General features: G+C 45.0%; 1 long non-coding RNA gene across 1 annotated transcript in view; it reads right to left on the bottom strand.

The window, feature by feature from the left end:
* The window catches only part of LOC128853007 (uncharacterized), a 62,828-nt gene that overhangs the window by 13,565 nt on the left and 32,254 nt on the right, over nt 1-17,009 (bottom strand). The window contains exons 6-7 of the long non-coding RNA XR_008451196.1: nt 6,377-6,465; nt 2,604-2,689 (exon numbers count right to left, since the gene is read on the bottom strand). This is a non-coding gene — a long non-coding RNA (uncharacterized LOC128853007). The remainder of the gene's footprint in view (nt 1-2,603; nt 2,690-6,376; nt 6,466-17,009) is intronic.

The raw sequence follows: 17,009 nt of genomic DNA on the forward strand, positions 1-17,009 counted from the left end.
AGAAGTATTTCAGAATTGGAGCTTGTGGTACCAGTTCTCAATATTTTACGCTTTTCCAGGCTGCAATTCAACAGCTGTCTCAATATTGCAGTTGGAGCCAACAGATTCCATAGAGATTTTCCTCAATATGTTGCCATTTTTTAAAACCTTTTGCCTTGCCTCTTTGCTATTCATGGCTTGATCATGGCTACCTTTTCATTAGAAACCTGACACTTGAGTCTTTCTCCTACAAATGTGTGAACTGAGGTTGTTTTAATGTCAGTGAGATGAATTTCTCTGAAAGCTCCAGTTTCTGTCCAAGCGCTTTCCCCCCACTCTTCCAAGCTGCACATCATGTGCTTGTTAGTCAGTTCGCCACAAAAATACCACAAATCTCATAGAGAAGACTGCTCTTTCCAGTCTTTCTGTTTTGCTTTCTAGGTTCAAGAAGGTATTATATTTATCGCCCATGTTATTGCAGGGTTTTTTGGTCCAGCCCCTGTTCCTTAGAGCTGGTCCACAAAAATTTGTCCTGCTCTGTATGCTCCCATTGTTAGTATTATTCTCCCCAAAATACTGTACTGTACTGAGACTAAGCCTCCTTTTTAGTTCTCCTTACCCCATAAAAATCCGTCTGGTGGAGAACTACACTGTGAAACTCTGAACCTTCTCTCCTGTCCTTTGGCATGGTTAGAGTTGCACTGTTCTCCTGCTTAAGATCTCTGTCCTGACTTTACCAACCCTAGTGCCAAAGGGTGTAGGAATCTTGCTTTGCACAATTAGGAATCATTACAAGTGCCTGCACTGATTTTAAAATTAAACCAGCAGTATCTTTTTCTTCGATAAATAGATTGATATTCTTTGAAGCTTTGCGTTCCTGCTGTTTTGCACGTCCCACAAAAAGGAGCCCCTTTCCATGCAGGAAGGACTCTCTGCAGCAGATCCATCACTGCCCAGGGGCAGAACATGCCTACAGATAATTATCTCTGGAAATCTTCCAGTCATATCCTTTGGACCAGTTCAACCATGTGGTTAGATATGTGGTATGTAGTAAAAAGAAAAATATACCTTTGCATTTGATACAACTTTAAAGTTCTACTATAGCATTGCATATATTTCTGGAATCAGATTTTATATAGGAACGAATGTTTATTTTGGTTACTACTGGGACATGAGGTATATTCTCTTTTTATCCATTACACTTTTCATGCAATCTGCAAGTAGAATCGTAGAATCATAGAACAGTTTGGGTTGGAAGGAACAGTAAAGCCCATCCAGTTCCAACCCGCCCTGCCATGGGCAGGGACACCTCCCACCAGACCAGGCTGCTCATGCCCCATCCAACCTGGCCTGGAACACCTCCAGTGATGGGGCAGCCACGACTTCCCTGGGCAACCGGTGCCAATGTCTCACCACCCTCATCATGAAGAATTTCTTCCTAATGTCTAATCTAAATCTCCCCCCTTCTAATTTAAAGCCATTCCCCTTCTTCCTATAATTCCATGCCCTTGTAAAACATCCCTCCCCAGCTTTCCTGTAACCCCCTTCAGCTACTGGAAGGCCGCTCTAAGGTCTCCCTGGAGCCTTCTCTTCTGCATTTATATTCTTCTGTTTCACTTGTACCATTAAGTTCTTTTGCTTTCTGAAAACAGCTTATGCAGCTTATCAAAATCTGGACGTTCAGAACTTTTTCTGAATTTCAGAACTATTTTTAGATCAATCATATACAGCTCACCGAGTGTCATCTTTGGTTTCAGGCAACCTTCTTTATTAATTCACTATACGTTAACAAAATCCATTAATGCCTTCTCTCCCAGCTATGACACTCATAAATGCTGTAGCTATTTTGCCTGCTGTAATAGTTTAACCCTAACAGGAAACTAAACACCACACAGTTGCTCATTTCCCCTCCCCCATGCGCAGTGGGATCGGGAAGAGAGCGGAAGAACGGTAAAACTCATGGGTTGAGACAAAGACAGTATAATAGGACAGCAAAAGGCAGATTATTTTGATGGTAATAACAACAACAACAATATATAGCAAATAAGTAATGCACAATACAATTGCTCATCACCCACTGACCGATGCGTAGCTCATTCCTGAGCAGCATTCACTGGCCCCCAGCCATCTCCCCCTGTTTACATACTGAGTGTGGTGTCGTATGTTATAGGACATCCCTTTGGCCACTTTGAGTTGGTTGTCCCAGCTGTGCCCTCTCCCAGCTTCCCATGAATCCCCCCAACTTTTTGCTGGGAGGGCAGCATGAGCAGCTGAAAAGTTCTTGACTGCTTAGCAACAACTAAAAACATCCATGTGTTATCAACATTATGTTCATCCCATATCCAAAATATAGCACTACACCAGCTACCAAAGAAAATAACCTCTATCCCAGCTGAAACCAGGACATATGCCTTAAAATTCTTTGTCCTGTGTGGATTAATCTCATCAGGCCCTCCTATTTTCCTGAGCACTGCTCAGCTGAAATAATTGCCTCTGTTCCTCACCCTCTTTCAGGCTCAGTTTACCCCTATAGTGCTTTTGGGTGAGCTGTCCTCAGCTGGTCAGTGCAGCACGGCTGCATAAAGGTGAAATCCTGAACATGTCTTTGGGATGATGTGACTCACCATTCCTCCAGTTCAACGTTCCCCATAGGCAGTATCCCCGTGTACTTCTGTGCTTTGGCTCAGGGGTGATGGTGCTGCCCGGAGACCTGTGTGAGGTGGAGGAGAGAGTCAGAACTACATCCCCCATGCCCTGGGTAAATAGTCCAGCCTTTAAACTAATGGACAAAGGGAGCAACTGCAACAGCCACTGTGTGCTCTGAGTGCTCTCCTCTCCTCCTTATAAACAGCTCAGCAAAAGGTTTTGTGCCAACTAACTTCATTCCATTTTTATTCTTGGCTCTTGCTTGAGCCAAGAAAGCAGATCACTGTACATCCCCTACCTGCAAGAAGGGAAAAATCGGTTAGTGGTGTCAAAGGGAACAATCTGGATGAGCTACAGAAAGATAAATGTCTCCTGTGACATCAGATGAAGTGCAGCTCTTGTGAACAGACCAAATCAGTGCAATATCTCTGAATGTCCAAACTCGATGATTCCTCCCCAGACCAGTCCACCCTGAAACGTTCCTATGCTGCATACAGCCCTCAATCAGCTTGATGACAGCACTGGCCATCCCTGGTGATGTCCTGGCTCTTGTCTAATTTTCCTGCCAGCTGTCACTGCTATAAAGTATTCTTTTCCAGTCTAAGCTCCATCCTTTTCCCCTTCGACTTCATCTGACTTTGTTCCGGTTCTGTCTATTGTTCTCCTTATGCAGGCAGTAATAATAATTCTGGTTTAACCTCCCATACCCTCTGCTAATGGAAGACACTCTATGAACTTTACCAAGGGTCAGCACCCTTATTTCTGTTTCACAATAGCTAAACTGAGCCATGAGGAGGTGAAGCGAATTGCTGGAGGCCATTAAGCTGACCTTTGACAGCTGTGGGACAAGAAGCCTGGTCCAATGAGATCTTGACAGTTGCCCTGACTACTTAGAAATCGTTCTTCCTTCCCATCTCACACACATGCAAACAATGCACCGATTGTGGGAATAGCAAATTAACCCCGGGATGAAGAAACCTTTCACAGCTGTTGTCAAAACCTGGCACTTCTCTGGCCACAACCATGCTCGTGCTGAAGCAATAGCTGAGTATATTAATGTCAAACGAAAGTGCCTGCTTGCCAAATGCTACATAAACAGCAGCAGGGAACTCTCCACCTCAGCTTTCATCAGATGTGGGCAGATAAGGTGGGGCCAGCAAGCTGCACACGGGCTTGGGGCTGACCACCACATTTGCCTCCCAGCTATGGACTGCATCACCTGGAGTTTAATCTTGCCCATGGAAGACATGTGCCTCATCTGCCGGATGCCTCCTTTTTCCACTCGATTCCTCCTTTCTGCCCAGCAGGAGCCAACTCTACCCCAAGCTCTGCCTCCTCCTGCCGCACTGGGGCTGCGGGGTCAATGGGCTGCGGTGGGATGCTGCTGACAAAGAAAAGCTCGCAGTGACCCACGCAGCCCGCATCTTCTCAGTGAGGCAGAGCAATGGGTTAAAAAATCATGAGGGATTTCTCTATGAGCCATGGAAAGGACTAAGAAAACGGAAACTAGCCTGAATTTAAACTGAAGGACCCCATTCTTCTGCCAAGCCACTGGGTTCCTTAATCAACTGGGGCCTTGTTTTGCAGTCAGTCATCAAAGGCTTTAGAAAGTCGTTCAGACAAATCTGTAACGGGAGAGCCACAAAGGATGTCTTTGCTGTGGCACACTCTACCTAGAATATGCAATGCTTGGGGACGGGGCTGCCCTCACTGGTGCTTCTGTACAGCTGGAGCACAATGCACAATGATGCTATAGGATAATTTCCCTGCTGAGCTCCTGCTTATTTAAATACACATTTAATTAAGGCAAGTCCTGTAGGAAATAGAGCCATGAGCTTTCCCAATGATGCTTTTCCTCCTTCCCAAAATAAAATCTTTGTTGAGGTCGGGAGTGGGTTTTGGGAGTGCTGCAGTCCACTCCAAGACGGACTTCTTTTTTGCTCATCAGCCCTGCAGTCCTGTTGCTTACTAGATTTCTGGCTTCTAAGGAAATACTTCATTCCATTTTTTTAAAGCTAAATCTAGTACTGTTTTCTATGATTTGTGATAACTACACTTTTATTTCTCATTACTATAGAATCAGGAGGAAAAAATACTCTGCTTAATATGAGAAATCTGATTATTCTGGGAAACTTTGAAGTTCTCTTCTGCAGTGGTATTCTTTGATGTTCTTATTAAATAAATAATGATGTTACATCTAAGGTTTATCTTGCAGGGCAAAACACACCATTATCCTCAGTGTAAAAAATCTATTCATTGTTAGCCACCATAAACATCAGCTGAAGCTGTGGTTCAGGAGTGCTTGAAGCTGATGTGCCCACATATCGGGCAACATAGTTTTTTTCACATTAACAGCTTGTGAAATAGCAAGGGGCACTGCAGACAGAGGTACTGCAATGGGGGGGAGGAGGGGAAGAGAGTAGATTGAAACAGAAAAGGCACGCCAGCAAAAAGAAACCAGCAGATGCTCCAAAGACAAACACAACAGATTAGAAACAGAATATGAGTCTTTTCATGAGATTTTTCAATCGCGGCCGTGGGCATTTTGCATGACGGTGGGAAATACAGTGACAGTTCTGGAACTGTGCTGAAATTAATAATAATAACTATCAGAATTTGCTGCAGGAGGAACTCATTAAAGACTTCAGCGATGGTACATGCAGTATATTACTGTGTAAAGCAGGCCACTTAAAATAATTTATGTGTTTACTTTATCTCATAATGGCTTTGACTGTCATGATTGCAGGATCTGGAGCCCAGAGCTGTTTGGTACCTGTACAGCTTTCTCATCAGGCCTCTGTGCCATTCACTCATCCCCCTCACTGTTCCTCGGCCAGGCTGGAAACTGCCTCATCTGCAGCTGAGTGTGTTGGTTTCTCCCCGGGTGGAGCTGTGCCACTGTGGGCAGAGGTAAAGGCAGGCTGACCGGGCTGAGCTGGGCAGAGAAGCTGCTGTAGTGCCCACAGCCTTAGTGGGAAGTCATGAATGAGCCTGCAGATCCCTTTTTTTATCATCTGATCTCACCAACAGCATCCTGGTATGGGGAAGGCCACACAAGCCTCACAATCCAGCATGCAGATTGTTTTGGGTGCCTGGTGCCGGGCTGGCAGGCAGGGTGCTTCCCCTGGAAATGCAGGGGGCTCCCAGTGCACCTGCCTGCGGTGAGCACCCACCCAGGCAAAGCCTTTACTTATGCTAGTCAGAAAACACCCCCAGCAGCACCCACTTAGTGAGCCACGCAAGGAGGAGGACAGGTGGGATTCACAGCAGTGCTGCAGGCTAGCGTGTAGAGCTGCCACGTGCCAACACCACGCATAGAGAGAACAGAAGGAGCAGGACAGAGATGCAGAAGCTTGAATGACAGCTCCCGTATTTTTTCCTGCCTTTATCCTCACCTTTATCTCCTGATTTCTCTAAGAGTATTTTTTTTTTCTCATTACAGATAAAGCCTATAAGGCTTCTCCATCCTCCCCCCACAGGTGCTAGATATTCTTCACACACCGGGAATGGCATTTCTTCCACTTCCCTCCTTATCCCTCACTTTCAGCTCCCACCTGCACTTCCCAAAACCTCCCTGAGTCGCTGCTCCTCTCAGCAGTCCTATAACACCTCTTGTTAAGGCTTTGCAGCAACACTCATCTGACAAGACTGGAAGAAGAAATCACCACAAGCTTCTCAATGCAGAGATGCCATCTCGTGCTTGGGAAAAGCAAGCCCCCATGCGACAGGCTGCCAGAAGCTGGGAACTTACCCTGGCAGTACGCTGCTCTTCCGTTTGTTTCCCAAAACAACCGTCTGTCTGCAGAAACTGGAGGTGATAATCCCGGGGAGTGTTTACATCTGGAATGGAAAAGCTGTGCTTAAATCCAAGCATAAGAAGTGGAATGGTGAAAGGGTGTTTACTTTGGATGCCGGTGGAGAGGGAGGAGGATGCTGTGGTTGTGTTCCCTTGCGGTGCTGTGCAAGCATTCTGCAGCCACCAGCCCTCTTCAAAACCTGCCACATCCCCAGCCCAAAACAGGAGCAATCAGCAGCTGTGATCAGTAATAAAGTGAATGGAAGAGAGAGTGTTTATGTAGAAAGCGGAGCTCCTTCCTGGCCTCCAGATTGTTGACCTGTATAAATGTATCATCAAATCACCTTTGCCTGGCTGATTTGTTCCAAGGGACACTTCCAAAAGAAGGCTGCTCTGTCTGCAGCCCTGCTCACCAGAGACTAAGCACAAAGTTCCAGGCATTGTATAGTTCTTGCATGAGGTCTCTAAGAGGATTTTCCAGCGGTTTTCTGGTTTTCAGTCTCCTGAGCTGCTGAAAGCAGTTCAGCCTCAAGCATTGTTCAAATTGGTTTCCCGGTAGTCCAGTTTCCTTTTGCTGAATCCTGTTTAACTGAAAGCTACCAGCCAGAGTAGGTTTTCTTCCTCTGTCCTACCAGATGAGGCCTCCAGTATTAGATTGTCTTACGCATAGTTATGGCCTGACACACACTGAACCTGTGATGCACAGAACGTCAGATGCTTTGTACTGGATGAACACCGTGATCCAAGTCAGCCTGTGGCTAAAGGATATCAATAAGTGACAAAAGGGAGAAGGCAGGAATATGGCATGGGAGATGCAGGATGTGGAGAGGCCCCCTTTGTTGGAAACAGCTTGCTTTTAAATTGGATTAAGCATTTAATAAACCTACACCCTTAATAAAACTGAATTTAGCTTCCAGGCCACTCAGTCATCACAGGTTGCATCATCCTTCCCAAAGGCCACTCCATAAACTGTGTGCCACAGCACACTGTCATCTCCAGCAATTCTGCTCTCCTTCTGTAGCCCATATGCCGGATGGACGCATTTCTGCACATCAACCCCAGTAGCGCAGGGCATGGTACCATTGTCCCAGTCCAGCCAAACTCTTGATCACGCCCGTAGCTTTATCCGGCTGTTTAGGCTGCGGTTCCATCACCGGTTAAGCAAACCTAAAGCCAATGTCACTCTGGTCCTCTCCTTTCCCTTGTACTGGCTGTGTGTTCCCTCCTCTCTGCCTTGCATTGACAGTGGCATTTATCTGACCCCTGGAGCTGAGTGGAGCTCTAGACTTCACTCTGGCAGAAAACTAATTCAGCAAGAAAAATTAGTTTATTTTTTTTTGTAGTTTAAGCAATCCTGAAACCACACCTATAACCCCGTAACTGCTCTGAACCCCCCATAAGACAATGTCAAAATCCAAGTTACTGTAAATGTAGGCTTCTCTTGCATTTTTCATTCTGTAAGATGTCAGTTGTGTTTCAGAACCACAGACAATTAAATTTCAGAAAACATAAGTAAATGAAGACTTTCTTCTCCAGAAGGTCTTTCTTTCTTTAGAACTCTGTTTCTAGCAATTTCTTCTTTAATAGATTTCCAGAAAACAAAAAGCTTGCTATGGTAAACTATGGTAAAAGAAAAAAGATAATTTTAGTTGAAGAAGCAAAAATCTTGAATAATTTCTCATACTCTTTTACTGGAATCCAATAAACACATTACCAAAGTAGTCTGTATATTTTGCCAGGCTAAGTTATCTTTGTGTCTATTAGAGGCATAGCATGAAGCAAAACAATTAAAAATTAACCTCCTACGTATAACTCAGCAGAGTTATAAAGTATCTAATTGAATAAACTAAATTTGACATGAATAAATAGCGACATTTCCATGTAATGTTGTCTTTTTGGCTTCCTGACAAAGAAAAGCTTAAGGAACTATGATTTTTGTTTCCTAAGGGCAAGTTCTTCTATTTTTATAAACTTAGCAATTAATACTAAAGTATGAGCATAAGCACTTTTAATTTATGAGCTGTATACTTTGAGCGAGTTTAACAGTTTAATCTTACGCATGTTGTTTTAAGAGTTTATTTTTGCTGTACAGCATAAGGCTGCTTAATGGAAAATACTGCATTAAAGCATAAAATCAGCCATATATGTGGAAAACGAGAAAAGAAATAATTAAGACACAATGAAATTAATAGTGTGCAGAGTTCCTATAATCGCAAGAGCACCATAAGCTTGAAGGCAAGCACAGCCCCAAACAGGAGCCTGCACCCATGTCACCCATAGGCAGAAGAACATCTGAAGATGAGAAGATCCTGTCTTTCACTAGCACTAAGATGAACAGGCTTCTTCCTGCCTGGCACTCTTCTTTTCCTTCTAAGGAGTAAAGCTCAATCCTTATCCAATATTTGGCATAGATCAAGTTTTGCACCCAATTCCCATCTCTGATAAAGCGCATTGTGCAGCACATCCCCTCCAAAGCACTTCTCCAGTAGTGGATCTGCCAGTTTGCATGAAGCAGGGAGTCAGACAGGAGGGGTTCCATGCCTTGGTTTAAGCTGACCTAGAAAAGACTTAACAACAACAACATTACTTGTCTATAAAAATACCACTCCTATTCATCTCAGAGAACAAGGAGTGGATTTTTACGAGACAAGCTGCAGAGCAAATCACTGCTGTCTATTATTCACAGCTGAAATACAATGTGACCTGCTGTAAGTGCTAGGGAGGGCATGGCTTTTCCCACCAAGCCCACATTCAGATCTGATAAGGATTGTCACGATGCCTATTTATCATGTGAAAAGTAGGCTTTTTCGGTTTTTAATATTGATGTTAGTCACAGATGGTCTGCTGGTTGCCATGCAGATGATAACGTTCTAGGGAGTTTCAGTTAATATTAAATGGAAAGTGGCTCAATTTACAAGTCTCTCTAGAAATGGCACACAAACCATCTTGAGAATCAATATTGACAATACTCTGAATGTGAAGCAAAAAACAAACACACACAGCACCAAGAAGCACATATCATGTAGCGACTCCAATAGCTGGTAAATGCTGCAATATCGTGCATCAGGAAAAGCAGGAAATTTCAAAGAAAGCAAAAATCAATTTTGGCCTATCCAACTTTGCCAAAAATAACTTCAGAGCCAATTCTTCATAACTGTATTAGATAGTGGATTGCAGAATGTCTATATAGAGCCACAAACTTTACTCGACTAATCCACATAGCAGTGTAGGTGAGCACCATGTGCAAGAGGGGTGCACACAAAGCACAGGCAGATGCAGGTCAGCTGAGATGTAGATAGTTTCCTAGGAGTTTCCAGGAGCCAGGAAGAGACCTCTCGCCTTCCCCTGGCAAGGCAACACAGGGCCAAGGGAAGCCCATGCCTGCATCATTGGATGTTGGGCTTTTTCTTCTGGATATTGGCCTATGGAAATATAACGAAACAAAGCAGCAGGCAAGGAGTTCTATTCCATAATTCCTACTCCCAACCCCCATCACATAACAAAAAAAAAAGTGATATTTTCTCACCCAGCTGCTTCAAGTTGGCATGAAGTGCTCATGACCACATGTGGGACCAAATAGCTCACACATCTCTCACCTTTCTCAATGGATTCTGACTTCTTAACCTGGTTATACAGTCAGTAATTCATGGAAAATTGTATCGTCTGAAGAATGATTTATACATAAGCCAAACTGACATCTCTAAGAGCATGCTGTGTTCTCTCAGTGAAGGCTTTCTTACCTCTATTTATTGAGGAAATACAAGATTTTTCAGGAAATATACAGTTTTATTAGCTCATTTTATATTACCAGTAGCCTGACTTCTGCTAAGTATTCAGCTAAAATAGATTTAATCACCTCATCAAAACAGAGGATCATTCGAATCCAGGCATGGCGTTCCAGACCAGGCAAGCATGGAGTCCTACACACCATCTGTAGGTGAGTCTCATCACAAAAACAGGATTTATTTAATTAAACAGTAGAGTGTGTGTGTGCAGGTAATTCAAAGAAAATAAAACCTTTTACTATGTTCTAAAAAAACTAAAGAAAGCAAAACCCGAGGCAGACCAAACTAGGAAAGCCACCCTATGGCTGGCTTGGAATTCAAATCAAGGGAAAGGTGCTTTTCCCCCAATAACTGCATGTAGTGTTCATCCCAGCAGAGCCCATCTTACGTCCTAAACTTCTCAGTGAAGGAAGGTGTTGAGATTTCAGACACAAGCAGAAGCTAAAACATGTTAAAAAACACTGAAAAACTTGCAATGCTGGGACAAATCCTAAATCAGGGCTACTGTTTAGCCTCAGCAATGCCACTGATCTCCATGTGGCTTCTCTCCTTCGGCTCAGGCTGGAATCAGGCAGCCCACTCAATTCCCAACGAGTGGGGCAGCATCTTCATTACCCATGTGTAAACAGAAAGAAGGGGCATCAGAAACTAACCTGGAACGTAGAAACAATTTGTGCATCACTTAGTACAATGAAGGAAAACAGAACATGAGTAATTGAAGTACTCCAGGGAGGGAAAACAGAGAACAAACTTGGCAAAGCTTAAGTAAAATATAAATGAGAATGGTTATGTGTTCCCTTATCTGCAGTCTCAGCTCTCCAGCCTGCTTAGGCAGGATCACCCCTTGTTACAGCAGGCGACTTTTCTGCAGTGAGAGGAGAAAAATCGTATGCCCAGCTCAATATCTCATTATTTAATACTTGAGAAATTCACTTAATTTTTAATTGGTTTTGTATTCTGCTGTTTTGGCTGGACTCAGAGCATTTTTTTCAAAGTGATTGTCACAGATTTAACTGTTCTAACAACAGTGAAGTGATTATAGCTATGAATTATCACATCAACTTTGTTGCCACAGAAATAAACTGCAGTGTTATGAATGCAAAACTGAAGAGCCTGCTGCAAAGGAAGATACTGCAGCCACAGCTTTAAGGAAGAGCTTTTTTGGTAATAAATGATGAACCAATTCCTCCGCAACTCCTGAACTCCAGGAGGTGATACAGAAGTCCTGCTTTGCATTTTTATAGAGCTGTGCATAATGTCTCAAATCACTTCAGAAACACAGTGCCTCCCACTTGATGGCTTGAGGTTAAACGGTACTTTTGTCATAGCAGGAAATCAGCTGGGACCTTTTGAAGAATCTTTGCTTTACAGCCCATTCCTCTGATGCTGAAAAACAGTCTCAGGAACACATAGTTGCCAAAAATGCATAAATAAATTAATTAATTTCTTTTGTAGCAATAATAGGCATACATGAGCATGACTAAGATACCTGGCAGCAGACCCATCCTTTCAGAAACTCCCCTTATGCAGGAGGATGTCTCCACTGGCCGTAACCTTTGAGCCTGTAGCCATGTGATGCCACAGAGAGATATAAGGGGGAATAAAGCCTGGTGAGATGGAGGGAGACAATTTAAAGGGAGAAAAGGGAAAAAAAAAACCCCCACAGTGTGGTTTATTTCCTCTTGTATGGCCAAGGCAAAACAGTCATGGTCGAAATCGCCTCACTTGCAATCAATTAAATACAAATTTTGATAAAAGCCTTCTCCTAATCTTGCTCAAAGGATCCAATTGCCCACTTGTATCGCCCCAGTCCAAGCGGGTCCTACGAGCCCCAGTGTCACACGTGCCAGGTTGGCCCCACCGGAGATGCTGTGTGCAGAGGCAGCGGCCATCAGGGAGCACACACTGGGAAAGACCTCTTTGGTGTTTGGGTTGAAGACATGGGTACTATGTCAGGAAGGAAAACGATATTGACTGCAGAGAAGCCCTGACACCTGTATGTGCTCGTTTGGGTCTTATGAAGCCCAACTCCAGGGTATGGGGGAGTAAGGAACTGTGGATACAGGTACTGCCTTGCACTATATGTTCACAGGGAGAGATGGGTTCATGACCTTTCCAAAGAGCATGGCTGTGCCAAGCAGGGGATGCGAGGACAGTGGAGCAAGAGAGGACACAATCCCATCACTCTCACCACAAACATTTTCCTTTAATTAACAGAGAAATAAATAAATGTGGTTGCAATAAACCTCATTTTTTTTTTCCTAATCTGTTTTTCCAGCCCCTCCAGAAGAATCAGAGTATCGGGCTTGCAGTGGCTTCTGTGTGCATCCGTAACTTATTTGGACCTAACCCACCTTTGCCAGCTGGGATTCTGCTCGGTTGGTTTGGGCTGCAAGTCGTCAGCCCTGACAGTTGCCCATGCTCTGCCTGCGTGGACACCAGGCTGCTGGCTCGCCCTGCCGACCAACCACATCCTGGGGAAAAGAGCCTCCCTGGAAGGTGTACAGGCAGGCACGATGGGACAGAGCCAGCAGGCTGGGCTGAACCCACCCTCCGCGCACGTCAGTAGCCACTGGGCATCAAGAAAAGAACATCTAGAGGACGCAGCGACAAGCTGTGGGCATTGCCAGAGCCCACTCTTCATCTGCTCTCTGGGTACACGCAAAAGACACTTTGCTTTCGTAGTCTCAGGCCAACTCATGTCACAAGCAGTCAATTAGCTTTTTAGAAGTTAAACAAACAGAGCAGGAGATTATAACTGATTAACTGAAGGGCAGGAAACATGAGAAGCTGGTACGCTAGAAAGAAAAGGTCTTGTGCTGGGATCTCTAGCAATTAGCAGCAACAAGATCTACAGAAATTTATGAGGGAAAAAAACCCCATCAAACCCTTCCTGTTTAAATGTTCTCTTTTCACATGTTTTGCTTGGAAGGCTAGCTTAAAACACAAACACAGGCAGGGGCTCAAAACCAGAATAGACTCATGGTCTGAGAAAGTCATAAATTCAGGTTGCAAATCAAATGAACATGGATCAATGCAAGCCTTTTTGGTTTTTTTTTTTTGTACTTTCTCCTCCTCAAATTGTATATTTTGTTAACAGCTGCCAGACTGACAGCCAATACTTTCCTCCAAGCACCTGGAAGAAGAGTTGATTACTGCTGGCAAATACTTCAGGTCTTCCCTGGAACACAATTGTAAACCAAAGCTCTAGAGAGTAAAAGGAAGACTTCCTTTCCTGTTACTGAACAGTGTGATTTAATAATAATTCAGCAATTTCAGCTCAACAATGGCTTACGTGACCTGTTTGTCAGCCTGCAGAGGAGCCGCTGTTGACTGTGCAGAAGCCTATCTGTTTTAGTTATACCGGTTCAGAAGTCTTCTCCACCTGGATCCTGGAGCAGCACAGAGTCTCCCCGATTCACATAATGAGGTCCTCAGGCAGCACTGAAACCCTGACCTAGATTTCAATGGCTCTCCAAGTTGTATTTATGCATCTTCAGCATGACTGTGTTTACTCTTTTAAATTGCAGATAAACTGCAAATTAAAGAGAACCCTGGGTCTTTTTTTTTTTTTTCCTTCTGTTTAAGTGCATTCATCTCTGCTTCGCTGTCTTGGCTTTGCCTTTCTTTGCCTTTGTTGGATATTTCAGAAGAAAACTTGAATCAAAATTAAGACCTGCTCAAACTGATTGCAAGCCTTAGTGTACACACTCAGAAAAACAGCACTAGCAGACAAGGAGTGATTTCACTGGGAAGGAGGATGGCAGGTCTGATCCCGACTGAACACACACAGCTCGTTAGTGTCAGGTTATTATTCTGCATTATGGTGTGGGAAGGCCCCAGGTGCAATTACAGCCCCAGATGCAGGACTCTGCGCATTGTTAAGGATGGTGCTTAAATTCCAAAACAAAGTTGAAGATGAGGCAATATCCTCCCATTTCCCTGATAGTAAATTGCAGAAAAAAACCAGAGTAAATCTGCTTATTAATACAAATTAACAGAGAATCACACGATGTCGTGAGTTGTAAGGGACTCGCAAGGATTATCGAGTCCAGCTCCTGTCCCTGCAAAGGACACCCCAACATACACACCGTGTGTCTGAGGGTTGGCCAAATGATTCATGAATATTGTCAAGCTTGGTGCTTTGACTGCTTCCCTGGGAGCTGCTCGAGTCCTCCACCACCCTCTGAGTGAAGAACCTTTTACTAATACCCAACCTAACCCTTCCCTGGCACATCTTCCTGCCATTCTCTCGGGTACCATCATTGGTTACCAGAGAGAAGTCACTGCTGCTTCTCCTCCTCCCTTTATGAGGAAGCTGTAGGCCAAGATAAGGTCTCCCCTCAGTCTCCTCTGAGCTGAACAGACTTGAGGCACTCCTCATATGACTTCCCTTCTAAACTCTTCAGCAACCTTGCGGCCTCCTCTGGACTCTCTCCAGTAGCTTTATGCCCTTGGCTCACAGGAGCTACTTGGCCCAATAGCTCTGGAAGTTCCACCAGCAGCGTTGCTGGGGTGTCCAGCCCCTGTCCCATGCAGGGGTATCACTTAGGCATTTGGACCTAGCTTCCAGCAATCCTCAGCAGCAGCCAGACTCTTCCCTAGCTGAGCTCACTGGCAGCAGGATTAGGCCTCTGCGGAGGATTTCGCAAAACTTTCAAACAGGGAGAATCTCTCATTCCCCTTCCAAAATCAATCATAGACTGGGAAGAAAAGTCAAAGCTTGACCACCTTCCATTCTGGCAGGATTGCTGTTTCTCTGCATGCACATCCTCACCACAGAAGCTGGTGGGGTTGTTATCACCCATTGACATCATATGGAAAACAAGCAGAGCCAGGGGCTCAAATTTCCACTGCTGGAAAGCACAGAGCCATTTTACCAGGCTACAGGAGAGCTACTTGGCTCCTCAAGCAGCGATCTTGTATTCGTTTAAAAACCTGCCTGTGGCCACTCTGGAGGTCCCTGGCAGGTCCCTGGCTGAGAACACTCTGGAGCAGGATGGGTGAGGGTAGAAGGCACGTGCTCTTTGGAGCCTGATGAAGCCCTGTTCACATTAAAAGGGAAATGAGTGGGTGACAATTAGTATGTTACATATTTTTGCCTATTTAGCTTTCCCACAATCCCACGATTTTTGCCTATTTAGCTTTCCCACAATCTCACCTCACTTATTTCAGCACAACACTGAACTGCCATTAATTTACACTTACCAGAAAAGAGAAAGAATGATAATGTTTTACTTCTTTACATAAGTATTTTCTATTTTAGTACCTGACATTGTGGATTTCCTTTGCAGCCAAGCACAGAGGTCCCAGCAAAGGCTGTTGATGCTTGCAATGGTAAAAATACATTTTCAACAACATTTTTAGCAATTCCTGTCCATATTAGTTATCTACAGAGCTATGAAGGCCCAGCTGCCTCCGGGATTGCTGTTGGGAACAGGAGCTTCCCAGCAGCCAGCCCTGCGATCACACAGGGTGGAGGCACAGGTCTCCACTGCAGCCCTAGGTGGGAGCCAGGGAAGAGCTCTGTCCTTCTCAGCCCATCAGCTTGCACTCTGATTAATCTTGCTGAGAAAACAAAACCTGACAGGGCTGAGACATGGAAAAGAATGGCAGAATCAAAGCTTTTTCTGCACTGAGAGTCGGGCAGTGCTTGGAGAGCTTCTAAAACTGAGACGGGAATGCAGCTCCACTTTGGACAGATGGGAAGCTGGAGATAAAGTTTGAACAGCCTTCTTTAAATCAAGAACTTTGTTTCCACCTCTGCTTCTGCTTTGTGTCAGGTACCACAGCCCTTTCCCCTTGCCTGTTCTTCGTGCACACCAGCGAAGACCCCGTGGAGCTGAACTCTGCCCCATCCTGCTCTCAGTGCCGTAAGGAGCCATGCCTGGGGACCAGTCCTGGAATGAAGCACTGCTCTGTGTGATGGGAAGCGAGAGAACCCATCTTCAGGCAAACAGGAGGTCCCATTTCCTTCCTCACTGTGGGCTGTGCAATCCCAAGCAGCCCCATGCTGGGGATCTGGCAACCACACGGCCTCTCAGCAGGTCAGGCCCCCCTCTTACCTGGCAGAAAGCTACCCTACCACAAAATGCTTTGGAGCGACACTGGCAGGGATGGGGAGTGTGAGGAGCCAGCCCACCCTCTCCTATCACGACACACAACTCTGCTGGACTAAGCAAATCCCTCATGCACTCCCTGCTGTATGAAATGCTGTAGGTCTGCTGTGAAGCCTCCCCCTCATGGGCATGGTGCTCCTCACCCGAGACCACATCTACCGCTCAGGCTGATAGCTGGCCAAAAGAGGAGCAGCAAAGCTTTGTCCAGGGAGGGGCGTTAGCTTTTCCTTCAACTACACAGTGAGAAAAGTTTGGAAACTTGTCCCCAGAACGAGGTGGGTATTGCATTTCTGTTGTTGTGCAGAGGCTTGTGCACGCGAGGCACTGCACGCAGCCATGGTTCCAGCAGGTGACTGGGACTTTTTCTACTCTGACCCTTTTCCCTTCAGATACATTCGTGAAACTGCCTCTATGGAAAGCCCATTGCTGGCCTCGCTCATGGAGCCTGACACTGCCTTGCTGTTTTCAGTCAGAGCCTTTGATAACCATTTTGCAGGGTCATCTCTCAAGAACTCGCATCAGTATCCTCCTCTGTCCATTGTCAATCTCCAAATCATGACTGTAATATGGTATGCTTCGTTAAATGAGAAACTCTTTTTCCAGCCACCCTGATGGCACTATCATGCTTTGCTGTGATGGTCATGATTGTGTAGGTTTTAGTGCCCTTTAAATCCTGCGTTTGGG

The sequence above is a fragment of the Cuculus canorus genome, chromosome 9, assembly GCF_017976375.1.
Source record: "Cuculus canorus isolate bCucCan1 chromosome 9, bCucCan1.pri, whole genome shotgun sequence".
NCBI classification, from domain to species: domain Eukaryota; kingdom Metazoa; phylum Chordata; class Aves; order Cuculiformes; family Cuculidae; genus Cuculus; species Cuculus canorus.